Consider the following 15,581-nt stretch of genomic DNA (forward strand, 5'->3'; position numbering starts at 1 on the left):
AGTCTGCTTTAAGATTCTCTCTTTCTGGGGCGCCTGGGTGGCTCAGTGGGTTAAAGCCTCTGCCTTCGGCTCAGGTCATGATCCCAGCGTCCTGGGATCGAGCCCCACATCGGGCTCTCTGCTCAGCAGGGAGCCTGCTTCCTCCTCTCTCTCTGCCTGCCTCTCTGCTTACTTGTAATCTCTGTCAAATAAATAAATAAAATCTTTAAAAAAAAAAAAAAAAAAGATTCTCTCTTTCTGTCCCTCCCACCACTTACTCACACTTTCTTTCTCTCTCTTTCTCTCTTGCTCTCTCTCTCAAATAAATCTTTAAAAATAAAATAACCAAATAAAAGTATAACCATGAATTAACTCTTATGAATACCTTAGAACAACCATTCTCATTGACTGGATCAAATATATGTAAGCTATGACTGGAGCTAGTGGGATGTACATTTTTACAACCACTTTGTAAATTGGTTCAGCATTCTCTATTAATACTGCACACACATGTAACCTATGAAACAGATACTCTGCTCTTAGGCATAGCCTCAACAGAAATGTGTATAGTACGTAATGGAAAGGTAAACACAAAATTTTCCTTTATTTATACTTGTGCAAACTTTACATGAAACAGTTTTTAATCAGCAGCAGAAAAATAAATTAATTCTATTATATTCTGTAATGGAATTCTTTAAAGGAGTGAAAATGAATAAAATCCTGCTACAAGCAATACCAAGGCTATATTTTACATTTATAACTTGAGGGGTACCTGGGTGGCTCAGTCAGTTGAGTGTCTGACTTTTGATTTCAGCTCAGGTCATGACCTCAGGGCTAATGAGATCGAGTCCCACCCCAGACCAGGATAGAGACAGTTTAAGATTTTCTCTTTTCCTCTCTTTTTGCCAGTCTCCTCTCTCTCTTAAATAAATAAATATATAAATAAAAATTAAAAAACAAAACAAAACTATAGCTTGAGAAAAAGTGGACAGACATAAATCAAAACTGTATTGATCTCATTTATACAATGTTCAAGAGCAGGCTGAACTAATCTATAGCTCTATAAATCCAGATAGTGGTTATCTCTAGGAAAAGGTGTTTGGTTGCTAAAAGACAATATGAGGATGGCTGTTGTCTATTTCTTTTTTTTTGTTTGTTTTTGTTTTTGTTTTTGTTTTTATTAACATATAATGTATTACTTCCCCAGGTGTACAGGTCTGTGAATCATCAGGCTTACATATTTCCCAGCACTCTCCATAGTGCATACCCTCCCCAATGTCCATAACCTGACCAGTCTATCCCTATACCCCCACCCCCAGCAACCCTCAGTTTGTTTTGTGAATGTCTCTTATGGTTTGTCTCCCTCCCAATCCTCTCTCTATTTCTTAAATATTGCTGTGGTTCATGTCCTGTTTATGCTTTTATATATGCAACTTTTTTTTTCAGCATGCAATTTGTATTTCAATATAGTTATAATGAAAGAATATAAAACAAAGTGAAAACTTGAAATTACAGCATTTACTTAGCACTAATAATTTTCCCAGTCTGAGGTTAAAATTTATTCTAAAGCCACTTTTATTACAAAATTTAAGCAAACTGCATATCTACCTATACCTCAGTTTCTCAATTATAAAAATTAATTTATAATCCTTAACTTTCAAATATAGTAAAACATAAAATTAAATTGCATAATCTATGAGGAAATGCTCTGTGTACTAATTATCTGCTTGTTATACCCCACCCCATCATCACTCCCAAAACAAAAAAATAATAGTAGAGTAGGTAAAACTCAAGAGTATTAACTGGATCAGTATGCAATGGGGTTTAAATTTCTGGTGTGACATTTTAAGAGTTTTTGTTGGAGTGTTAGTCTCTTTTACTTTCTTGTTCCCAAATGGATACACTGTTAAAAAGGATCATGACTAGTATTTCTTGGAAGCTATCTTTATTTCAGAAAGGTCTACCATGGAGAGATTAGGTCAGCCATTCTCTGAGTTGAAAGCGAATTTCCAATTCCTCTTTTGATTTCCTTTACAGATATCATTGGGCACACATGTCTTTGCGACTAATGTTGCAGTTAATGTCACAGGGAGGTGGTGCTACTAGCAACGAGAAGAAACTGCTAAGACTGGCCCTGAGTCTAAGCATAAGGACCTTCAACTCACCCCAATCTGACACACCAAGGGTAAAGATATTGATTTCCTAGTCTGTGGATGTATATTATTTTGAAGAACTGAACTCATAAGGAGGCTTTGGTAGGACACAGTTTTAGGTTATGGTCATAAATCTGGTCAAATCCACTAACCCTTAAAAACCTTGAGGTAATATACTATTATATATTTCTGATAGACATACATTTTATGCATTTTATAATATCGTACAACAGAATCATAATACATATTTACAACTGTAGTTAAAGTTTAAAGTATTAGTTTCCAAATTATTCTCAGATCCTGAATTACTAAACAATATGTCCCATTTAGGTGAGAATTAGCAAGGTTGCAACTAAAAGTTTCCTTTCTTCCTTTAATCCAGCCAATGGAATAATACTGTTCATATATATACACACACATATATATATGTATGTGTGTGTATATATATGTATGTGTGTGTGTGTGTGTGTGTGTGTGTATATTTTTTTAGACAGAGACAAAAAGCAAGTGCACATGTGAAGGGGGAGGGGCAAAGGAACAGGAAGAGAATGAATCTTTTTTTATTTAATTTCAATTTAATTAATATATATTGTGTTATTAGTTTCAGGTAGTTTAGTGATTCATCAGTTGCATATAATATCCAGTGTTCATTATTTCATGTGCCCTCCTTAGGGCCTGTCTGTCAAATAAATAAATAAAATCTTAAAAAAAAAAAAAAAAAGAACTTCACTTGTACCAAAAAAAAAAAAAAAAAATTCAATGGGAGGGATCAAGAAAGAAATTGTTGATAACCAGCAGTAAATTTTTTAAAAAGTTAAGTATATAAAAGTGACTATTATAGAATTTAAAAATGCAACAAATATTAATTTAAGAGATGATATTTTTATTATCTCAGATACAGTAGTATCACAAACTAATTCATAAATAAAAAACTTGTACTTTTTTTTAAAGATTTTATTTATTTATTTGAGAGGGAAAGAGAGAAAGAATGAGAGGGAAGAGGTCAGCAGGAGAAGCAGACTCCCTGCTGAGGGAGTCTGATGTGGGACTTGATCCTGGGACTCCAAGATCCTGACCTGAGCTGAAAGGCAGTTGCTTAACCAACTGAGCCACTCAGGCACCCATGTTGTACTCTTTTTTAAGAAAAATGGAAAATTTGCCTGCTCCAATGAACCATTATTTAAAAGTAGTCATTTCCCAGAATATCTTCACATGATACTGCAGTTTCTCAACTTTAAGCAGTTTCCACACTTTAGGAAAATATTCTTACCTATGATGGAGAGTAACTCAATAATAAATTTTTACACCTAATTGTCAGGGCACGATTTTCACTTTTTCCCAAATCAATTTGTAGACTTTGGTAGTTTATTCAGCAAATATGTATTGAAATCCTACAAGTTTCAGAAACTGGGGATAGAATAGTGAGCAAAAAGAGGGACCACTGTGAAGGAAGGACCCAGGCAGCAGAGGTCTAATAACCATATGAATAATAGCATAATAATGATGGCTAAACCTCTTGATCTTTACAAATACAAGATATATCTGAAGTAAGGTTATATATACTCAGAGCCTTAAAATTTAGTGGTTAATCTAAGAGACTAGATGATGCTTTTCCCCTTGTGATTTGATTATTTACTTCCAGGATTAATTTTCTTATCCCATTTATATAAGAGAAAAGGAGACATAGGAGTGAATATAAGTTGAATTGTTACTTACAAGCCAGGAAGTGACTCAAGGTAACAGAATATACACCACAGAGAACAAATGGCATGTCAAAAAATACACACTTGCAAGCACACACAGGTAGTTATATGTCAACCAAATGTTTATTAATGGAGGTATAATATTATAGGAAAATATAACAATGTGTATCATATATATTTTTAAATTTAAGATACTTCCTCCTATATATCCTTTTGTGTCATATATTGGTATACTTCTTAATATGCTCTAAATTTATAAAATCAGTCTATTCATTCCTTTATTTGTAATTGACTAATAATTTATACACAGATCATAATGTCATATATATATTAGTAAAATTTCAGAAACAATGCAAATGTCTAACAGAAGTGAAATATTTAAGTCAATGTTTTATGACATCAGGTTATTCACTAATTTAATAATAACCTTTCTTTTTTTTCTCTCTTTTTTTTTTTAATTTCTTTTCAGCGTAACAGAATTCATTGGTTATGCACCACACCCAGTGCATGCAATATGTGCCCTCCATATTACCCACCACCTCGCTCCCCCAACCTCCCACGCCCCACCCCTAATAATAACTTTTAATAAAAAACCACATCTTTAAAATTATGTAATAACAAAGAAATATGCAGCATTTTATACCATATTTACCATATGAACTATATTTTATTTAAGGAGATTGAGACAGAATGTTATGAATAAAACCATATGAAACTACATTTTATTTAAAGAGATTGAGACAGAATGTTATGAATAAAATGGTTACTCAAAATTAGAAAAATTTTTAAAATGCATATTTATAGGAGAACTGATTTTTCTTCTAATTATTGCCATGCTATTTTTTAATAGCTCTGTAGTGTATACATTTCTTTTATAATCAGAAAATGTACTAAATGAAAGAAACATGTATATATAATTAACACACTAAACATACACGGAGCAATAACTGTGTTTCTGGAACTGTATTAAATATTGATGCTGAAGGGCACCTGGGTGGCTCAGTCAGTTAGGTCTCTGACTCTTGATTTCTGCTCAGTTCATGATATCCAAGTCCTGAAACTGAGCCCCGCATGCTGGGGGCATGGAGCCTGCTTAAGATTCTCTTCCTCTCCTTGTGTGCCCCCCAAATGATTTTGATAAGGTGTTATCCTGCAAAGTTACATAAATAGTACACTTAAATATATGTCATAAGTACTACATCAAGTCAAATGTAAAAAGACAATTGGGTACCTAATCCTGATTGGAATTTGAGCAACATGCATGTAAGAAAATGAAATTTGAACTGAATTTGTGGAAGAGTAGGGGGTTTCTAGGCATTCATTTATTAAGTAAATAACTTGCATCAGGTAAATAACACAAATGATATAACACACGAAGGCATGCAAGAGTGGCTGGAGTTACAACGGGGGGCAAGTACCTAAAATTATTGTTCAAGCATGAGAGGCGGTAAGAGCAGAATGGGAAGTGCCAGTCTAACAGTTAAGCTCTCTTTATGATAAGATAGTAAGTTTGGACTTTCTCCTGAAGGTTATAGAGCAAGATTTATATTTGTTTCTTAAGGAATAACACAGAGGGGGCTATTTTTATTTTGCAAAGATGACTGTGGTGGCAACATTTAAAGTAACAAAGGAAGAGATTCAAGGAGAAGGGAGAGTGAGTTGGAAGCTACTGTGTTCTTCTAAATGAGCAGATGGTTTCAGTCAGAACTAGTACAATAGAAATGGAACAGAGACAGCATACACTTGTAGTCTTAGTCAAATAAAGGTGGCAGGTTCAAAATAAGGAGGTTAATTAAAGATAACTATACATTGATTAGTTTTAAAGTTCATGGCAGTATGTTTGTTTAAAAATATGGAAAATTTGAAGAGGCAGTGGTTTAAGATGCATTTACTTTTTTTTTTTTAATTTTTTATTTTTTATAAACATATATTTTTATCCCCAGGGGTACAGGTCTGTGAATCACCAGGTTTACACACTTCACAGCACTCACCAAAGCACATACCCTCCCCAATGTCCATAATCCCAGCCCCTTCTCCCAAACCCCCTCCCCCCAGCAACCCTCAGTTTGTTTTGTGAGATTAAGAGTCACTTATGGTTTGTCTCCACAATAGCCAAACTATGGAAGATGCATTTACTTTTAACTCATCAATATATCAAAATATGTATTAAGCAGTACCAAATAAAAACGAATCCATACCTATGTAAGGAAAATCTTTTTTCAGAAGGATGACTGCATTGGAGAAAATGTTCTGACCAAGAGCAAAAAGCCTTCACTTTTATAAGGAGGAGTAAGTTGCCGGGGAGAAGCAAAAGAAGTGAAGTTGCCCAACAGAGTGGAGATGTCTGTCTTCCATTTTGACAGCATATAGGTCATGAAGGCAAAGTTTTGTTAAGGGCATTTTGTTCTGATTGATGAGTGAGAACAAGAGATTCAACTAATCATTTATGAGAGAAAGATGAAAATTTAGAAGATCTGTTATAGGGAAGTAAAAGAGAGGGGCATCAGTGAATCTTATCTAAACCTTACAGTGAAGAATGGCTCCTCCCAGTAAGCTGTTTCCAGAACACAGAAAGGTGAGGGATTTTCCTTAACTGTTGGTCTTTTCCAGGATCACAGGGTTCAAATAAGATTCAGTGTTAGTAGCCACAGTGATACAGACCCAAGAGTCAAAATGAAGAAAGTAAAGCTGCCTTTAGAAACAACCAGTCTACCAGAGAAGAGAAATATGTTAATAACTCCTATAATTAAATAAACGTTTTAAGAGAGGTATGGAAAACATAAAATATGTGTCTATAAAAGATTGTACGTGGTTTTCATCTGCACTGTTAAATATTTTTTAAGAGTTGTTAATAGAGTGAAGCTATTAAAACTGCATCGCTCGGGCTTCCGGGAGCCACAGGTGTAGAAGCCAGGGCTACACCTCAAACTGGCTGGGCTTCTGAAACTGGCGGGATGACTGTGGTATTGGCACACAGTGAAGTAAACCCCAACACTCAGGTGGCAAATCGCCAGGGCATCTGGGAGGCTTACAGCCTCTCGGCGGGACTGCCACATGTGGCTCTGCTCAGCTTCTCCTTCTTCAGCACTTCTGTTGTCTTGACTCTGACCACATCATCGCCCTGTCTGTGCATGTCTTCTTACATATGGTGAAACGGACACCCTCGGAGACTCCTGATAAAGGAATGGCTCTGCTACTGACACGTTGAGAACAGATGGACTATGGATTCCAGCTCACCTCTTCCCGCAGTTCTCAGCATCTTTCCTATTGTACTCTGCTTCCCAGCCAGCTTCTACACTATGCAATCTGCTGCTCCCATTCTCATCAACACACTTCATGGATCAGCCTTCTGCTGCCTAAGTTGTCCCAGCTCTATAGGGTTTGTCCCTTTGGCATCAACAAGTACGGAGGGATGGAGCTGGGAAAGAATCTGAAACAAAACACTGAGAATATACAGTCTTCCCTTCTCCATGCTGCCTTCTGTATGTTGAAAGCCGGAGAACTAAGCTTTCCTACACCCCCTAGAAGATAACAAGTTGGAAAGTGAGGCTCCCTGGGTCCAGCCCTGTTAGGAATAGGGCTCTTTGGGTCAGAAAAGGATGGTGGAATAAGGGCCAAATCTCTCTCCTCCATAGCAGGAAGCCATGTTTGGGCAGCATATTTGGTGATTTAGTTTTTCCAGGTCTTCTGCCCCGCTACCCTCCATCTCTGTCTTGCTGTGTATTTTCCTTACAATAAAAATGATTTTTTTTTTCATGAAAAAAAATGTGTAGCTCACAAGGAAGACAAATAGAAGGAACCTTCTGGGCAAGGGACATAGCATGTGCTTAGGAGAGGACAGGGCTAATTTCAGCATGCTAAGATCATACTGGGAGAACTAAGAGACATAGTTAAGAAAAATGGGCAGAAGCCAGATCAGAAGATCTTGACAAATTATTCCTACAGGCTATAAAGAAACATCAAGTGGGTCCATTCCTCTACATTTTCATCAACGTAGCCACTTTGCTGCTTATAAAATTAGCTGGAATTGGCTTCTCCTTTCTTTTTGTTTCATAGTCTGAGGAGGTAAGGGCAATTTTACGATTTAGTATATGCTACTGAAATGTAACTTGGTAAAACACATTTGCAGAAGGTTTGGGTAACATTAGCAAAATATGGCATTTTTACCTTTATTTCACTTGAACCTGAGTTTCTAGAGGAATATTTAAGTGTTTCAAATAAATTTCCATAAATAGTAGAATAAGGTTAATGCCACTTAGTATAAGTTCATAATTTGTCCTTTTATATTCTTAGCATATAGGTGACATCACTTCACTTCTAAGGAGGAAAATTGGTCAGGTTTCAAGAAATTAAATTAGAGTGCTAGTAAAATCTCAGTGCCAAAATAAAAATGTACATGCCTCTGGGTTTTGTCCATGGGTAAGATAACATTTCAATAATTTTTGCCTATGACTTTTGGGCATTTTATCTCACCAACAAAGATTTAAGATGGACTTCCTTGCCAATTCTACTCACCCACCCTACAACTGATTTTTTTCCTAACATTTGTTCAAACAGTATTCCAATGATTCTTTCCTAACCCCTCTACCCCATTTTAGTTTTTCCATACTTTAACATTTCTTGTTGGAAGGACTTATTTTCCTTTTTAGTGGTGCTGTTTATGAGCTATAACAATGGTTCTGAAACTTTAATGTAAGAATCTGTTAGAGAACTAATTTAAATGCAAATTCTTAAACATATCAACAAAGATTCTGAATCAGTAAGTTAGTAGTCTTAGGCCAAAGAATGTCTGTGTTTAATAGTCATTGCAGATAATTGGAACAGTGATTTTCCACAGAATATTTAGAGAATAATTGCATGATAAAGCAGAAATGGGCTGAAAATCAGCCTAATTAGCTCTAGATATTTTATTACTAGAATTTGAGTTTCAAAACTTAGCAGGTAATAGAGATTCATATTGCTTATATTTTTTTAAAAAATGCATTCTGTATATGGTGTCCATGTAGGGTGTTATGTTTTAAGGAAGAATTTGACTGATCTTGTTTTTCTAGTCAAATACCATCATAAATTCCTCAAATCATCAGCATATCTAAGATGAGATTGTTACAGTTCTGTTTGTTCCTTTTTCATTGGCTAAACCCAAGAAATTGACAGTGGGGAGTTAAATGGCCCATATGGAATGAAAGAGAATTTCGAATAGGACACTTCCATTGTAGAAATGACACTGAAATTGTCACTGAACATTTTGTGTTTTAACAGTTTGGTGTCAAATCCATTTTTCAGAGCTGATGATCTATTTAAGACTTAAAAGAGTAGTATATTGTGTATTTTTCTTATTAGTTTTATTTCTTTTTTTTTATCACTAGTAGTTACGACAGCAACTATCACTGTGTAAGTGTTCTATACGTATTTATAAATGAACAATTAAATAAATGCATAAATGGCGTGATATGGTATAATTTCAAGTATTTCATTGAATTAGATTGGTTCTCTATAGGGGATTGACATTAAAAAATACTTTTTATTGTTTATGACTTTTTATTGTTTATGACTGACTGGATTGAATATTGTCCCCTGAAAATTCATGCCCCTTAGAACCTGTGAATGAGACTATTTTGGGAATTAGAGTCCATGCAGATGTAATCAACTTAAGATGAGCCCATACTGCATTAAGGTGAGCCCTAAATCCATTATGACTAATGTCCTTATACAAAGAGGGAAATTTAGATACACACACACACACACACACACACACACACACAGATAGAAGATGACCATGCATAGATGGAGGTAGAAATTGGAATAATAAAAATACAAACCAAGGAATTCCAAAAATTGCTAGTAGCCATCAGAATCTAGGAGAAAAGCAGGAAAAATAATATTAAATAGGAGAGTAAGACCTTTACTGACACCTTGATTTTGGGTTCTAGCCTCCACAACTGTGATAACATAAATTTCTGTTTTTATAAGCCATCCAGTTTTCAGTACTTTGTACAGTAGACCTAGGAAACTAATACAAAGACCAACAACTTTAAAAAGATAAACGTAAAGCAATGATTACATTCTGAATTGGCCATTTGCGACAACATGGATGGAACTAGAGCGTATCATGCTTAGCGAAATAAGTCAATTATCTTTTTATTTGTTTTATTTATAACAATTTATATTGTTATTTTTTTAAGTAAACAAATACGCATTTAAAATATATTTCATTTCTGTATACTATTCTCTAAATCTTTGCTTCTGCTTCTTTTTTTTTATTTTTTATAAACATATAATATATTTTTATCCCCAGGGGTACAGGTCTGTGAATCACCAGGTTTACACACTTCACAGCACTCACCATAGTTTGCTTCTGCTGCTTAAAATCTTTGTTGCATATAACATCCCTAGATATTATACCATATTTATACTAGTATACTTTCACATAAATCTTATTTTAGCTTTATGTGAAAGATATTTTGTTATTAATGGAAAAGTGATATTTATTTGTTTATTTATTTATTTATTTTGGGGGGGATATTTATAATGTGTGCATAAAATATTAAGTTCTACTCTTGGCACATTTAATTTGAAAAAAAAAAAAAGAAGAAAGTTGCTCCAGTGAAAGGACCTATTGTCTATTGTCTTAACAGGGGAGAAGTTGGTCAATTCTGTATTTCATAGAGAATATCAGACCACCTCCAATAAGAAATTCCTATGAAGGAGTGCTTGGGTGGCTCACTTGGTGGAGTGTCTGACTCGATTTCAGCTAGGGCCATGCTCTCCTGGGAGTCTTTTGGAGTGCTGGAGGATTTCTCTCCCTCTCTCTCTGCCTCTCCCCCGACTTCCACACACATTAAATCTCAAATAAATAAATCTCTTTTTTTTTTTTAAGAAATTCCTATGGAAAACAGATTATTGAAAGTTCAGCAAATGTTTTTATCTTTTTAAAACCAGCATGACATTTCCTTAAAATTTTAATTATAAGAATGCTAGAGTTGCTCACTAGAAAATCAAGCCACAGTTTGATAGAGTTGAAAAAACTCCACGGTTTACAGTTGGTATGAGATTAGGCTAAGCATTTGTCTAAAATGTTTCATGCAGCTCACACTGGGTTCCAAAGGCAGTACACTTTGTATTAATTTTAACTACATGTTTGAATCCAGTTATTTTGAACCTCTTGATGATAGTGCCCCTTTGTGGGATTTGAAATAATCTGGAATAACTCATGCTGCATTGTACCCACATGGCTTCCTACTTAAGAATTAATTGCTAACATTTTGCCTTCTCCTTATGTGCATTATGCTCTAAACATAAGGACTTCTTATAATTAAGGGAAATTGCCAGTACCCTGGCCAGCAGAGTAAATGCAAACTTGTATTAACAATACTATAAGCCCTTATGTTTGTACAAGAAATTACAATAATGTCCTAAACTCAATGTCAAGTTTTATTCCCACAATAATGACTCTTTTGAGCTAATGCTTATTCAAGGAGAATATAACTGTGTGAATGTAATGGACAATGAGATTATACCTTTATCATTTCCAGGAATCTTTTTGTAAACATGTTAAAGAATATTATTTGATTACTCTTGAAATAAAGTTTTTGTATATTTCAATACACCTTCTAATCATTTTAATTTTTCAGATATTGGTGGCGACCATGGTTGGCGGGGAGGATAAAGCAAGAATGAGAATATTTATGTTATAAAATTTTTTAAAAAATTGATCATTTCTTATTAAAATTATTTATTTGACAGAGAGAGAGAGAGAGAGAGAGATCACAAGTAGGCAGAGAGGCAGGCAGATAGACAGGAGGGAGCAGGCTCCCTGCTGAGCAGAGAGCCTGATATGGGACTTGATCCCGGGACCCTAAGATCATGACCTGAGCTGAAGGCAGAGACTTAACCCACTGAGCCACCCAGGCGTTCCCAAGTTATTTATTTTTGTTGAAGTATTATTTGCATGCAGTGTCACACACAGATCTTTGGTGTGGAAAACTCTGTATGAGTTTACAAATGCATAAATCCATGTAATCCATGAACCTATCAAGAGATAGAATATTTCTGGTACTCACACACATCCCTTGTACGCCTTTCCAATCAATCATCATCCCCTCTGACCTTATGCTTTTTCCAGACATTGCTCTGATATTTTTCACTGCTGTCTGGATTTGCCTCTTCTGGAACATCATATAAATAAATCATTGAGTGTACTCTTTTGTGTCTGGCTTCTTTTATTCAACATTGTCTTTTTTGAAGTTAATCCATGTTGCTATACACATCCCTGGTCCATTCATGCTTATTGTAAAAATCTAAAAATTTCATTTTTCTGTCTCCTAGCCTTCATGTCATCACATATTTTAAATATAAAACATTATATTGAGTTATGATTGACATACAAAAAGCTGTACATATTCATCGTGTACAACCTGATGAACTTGGAGACCTGGAGAGAAATAGACACCCTATGAAACCATCACCACACTCTATGCCATAAACAAACCCATTACCTCTAAAGTTTCTCCTGTTCTCTTTATGATTGTTTTGGTATTGTCTGCTTAAAAACACACATTTTACTCTTATATATTTTAAACTCTGTAATACTCTGACATAATGTTTAATTTATACATTTGATTATCTTCAAAGAAGATGATGAAAGATAGAAAAAAAACAGGCACAGTATTTATATATATTTTTGTGTATTTATCATTTCTGATGTTTCCATTTTTTTGTGTAGGCCCAAATTTTGTCTAAAGTCTTTTTTACTTCCACCTAAAGATTTTTTATTTAGCAGTTTTATTGCACTGGTCTGCTATCAATATATACTTCCAGTTCTTATTTGTTTGAGAATTTATGTAGTTTGCTTTCAATTTATGGATCTTACTTGAAATAGAACTCTAAGTTGACAAGTTTTGCTCCATTGTGTTTACTTTGTTTTGCTTTGTCTTCAGCTCCTTAAGAATTTATTAGTGTCTTCCAGCTTATCTAGTTTCTCATAAGTCTTTTCCTTGTCATTTTTAGCCTGTCCATAATCTATATTTTAATTTATTTGCTTTTAAGATGGGATCATTATCATCAATTTTCAGCCTTTGGATTATGATTTTTCAACTGTGTGATTTTCTTTATGTTTATCCCACTTGAAGTTTGTTGACTTTCCGAACTATGCAGAGTTTATGGTTGTCAAACAACTGGAACATCTTCGGTAAAGTTTTGAATATTTGTTCTGTCCACCTGCCATCCTGTGCCTAAAATTCCATGCATGTCATAACACCTTATATCCTCCCATAAGGCAGTGAGGTTCTGTTCATTCATCTCCACAATTTTTAGACATGGCGCTTCAATTGGTATAATGTCTATTGCTCTGCCATGATGTTCCTTCTTTTTTATACACTGTCCAATATGCTATTAATCCCACCCAGTGATTTCTTCTTTTCAGATTTCATATTTTCGTTTTAAAATTTCCATATGATTACTTTTTAGTAGTTCTAAATTCCTTGTCTCTCATCATGTGCATCTTTTCCTTAATATATTTTAATATTTTTATAATCACTGTTTTATAGTCTTTGCTAGAGGTTTCATTTTTTTCCAGCAAATCTTGGGTAGCTGTATTGATTGAGAAAATTTTTCATCTTTCTGGGTCACACAGTTTTAGTCCTTTACATATAATTTTTTATTGTACACCAATCATTATGGAAAGTATACTGCTGGACTGGAGTGGGAGTTTTTTTATGGCAGGAAATCAATTTATTTCACAAGTAGTTTGACCTTTTTGAGGATCATTTTAAATTTTGTTAGACATGTAGTGTTTACTTGTATGTAATGTTTACTTCTGGCCTAGTTGAGCCCTAACCCTATGGTGAGAGCTTTCCGTGATCTCCCCTGAATTCTGACTCCCTTGCTAATTTTAGAGTGCTCAGAATGCCACTCTACTTGGGTTGTTTGGAACACAATTATATTCTAGCCTTTTATGAGTTTCAGGGATACTCATCTCACAGTCCCTGGATACTTATTCTTATACCAGAGGTGTTTTTTTTTTTCCCCCTTCCCAATAGTTGTTCTTTTTATGGCCTTATACAGACAAGGCACGCATGGGATCCAGCCCAAAACTCAAGGGAAGGCTTTCACTTCCATGCAGATCTTTTTCTCTGCTTCACTGCCTCATCTCCAGTACTTCATTCTGAAACGTTTAGACATCTTAGTCACCCTGCACTCTGATCTCATCTTAACAAAGCAGCACATTCTATATGCTGCAACTGTCCTCACACACATGCTGTGGTTTAGAAAATGCCTCCAGGCAGAAAGTCAGGATAATCATGAAGCTTATCTTATTTAGCATCCTTATCTCACAGATGATAGTCCTGAACAGTCTTCTGTCTAACATCTAACACCATTTATTTTGTGCTTTTTCCTTCAGTCATTTGTTTATGATGAAATGTCTAGTCTAGTAGTTATTATAATCTCATGACTGGAGGTGTAAATCAGTTACAGAGTCTTAATTATGAAATTATGAAACAACTATTTCTAAATTCAAAATGTATCATTTTTATTGTGCTATTTCAGTCAACAATATGTTTGCTTTAAATACCAAGTATAAGGATCTATAATTGGGAACTCTTTCCTGTTAAAAACCCCAAAGGTTTATGAACTTGACTGAAGTCATACAATACATAGTTTGAAATCCATATATGAATCCAGACAGTGTGATTCACATCAATGCACTCAATCATTTTGTTGCTTCTCTTTTCCATGATACAGTGATGAATACTTGTATTTATCAGTTTAACTGGGCCACAGTGTGCCCAGATATTTAGCTAAATATTATTTCTGGGTGTGTCTGGGATGGTGATTCTAGATGAGAATTGGTAAACTGATAAAAGTAGATTGCCCTTCCCAGCATGGGTAGTCCACTTTCAATCCACTGATGACCTGAATTGAATAAAACACTAAAGAAGAAAGAATTCTCTTTCTCTCTCTGTCTGTTTTCAAGCTGCGACATGGGTCTTCCTCCTTCTTCAGACTTGGGCTCATACTGGGACCCACACCATCAGCTCTCACAGTTCGCAGGCCCTTGGATGAGGACTGGAACTTACACCATCTGTTCTCAGGCTTTTAGACTCAGATTAGAACTACACTGTTCATTCTCCTAGGTCTCTAGCTTGCCAACTGAACATCTTGGATAAGCCAATTCCTCACTTTAAATATCTCTCCAGTTCTCTCTCTCTCATTCTCAATGTCTCTTATGTAAGCAGAAATTTCATCAGTAATGTGTCAAAATACCTTAAATTTCCAAATTTTAAGAAATTTCTAAGTTATTTGTAAATTTTAGGAAATTTTTAGTCATTCGTAAATTATGATACAATCTACTTTCAGCTATATATTACTATACAGCATACACTTGACCTCTAGTACTAAACCAAAAATATTTTATGTCACAATCATAATTTTTCAGTGTGATTCATATTTCCTTGATATACATTCTTATTTTCTCCAGCTGTATTAATTAAAAATTATTATCTGTTAATTTTAAAATGTACAGTGTTTGAAAGGAGCTGAATCTGGAGAAAAATATAGCCTGGGGCTATTGATTTAACATCTCAAGGTATACAAATACACAGATCTGTGAAGATAGAAATCACATTTGTGTTTTTCAAAGGTGTGTTTCCAGGAATCTGGAACACTGCCAACTAATGCTTATTGAATGACTGAAGTTCACAAAACACATTTCACATACTTTTGATAGCATTGGGCATTGAAACAATAA

General features: G+C 34.8%; 1 pseudogene; it reads left to right on the forward strand.

Moving 5' to 3' along the window:
• Positions 1–6,738: 6,738 nt before the first annotated feature.
• LOC116574049 lies at positions 6,739–7,367 on the forward strand (annotated as a pseudogene).
• The last annotated feature ends 8,214 nt before the right edge of the window (positions 7,368–15,581 follow it).

Source organism: Mustela erminea, chromosome 15, assembly GCF_009829155.1.
Source record: "Mustela erminea isolate mMusErm1 chromosome 15, mMusErm1.Pri, whole genome shotgun sequence".
NCBI classification, from domain to species: domain Eukaryota; kingdom Metazoa; phylum Chordata; class Mammalia; order Carnivora; family Mustelidae; genus Mustela; species Mustela erminea.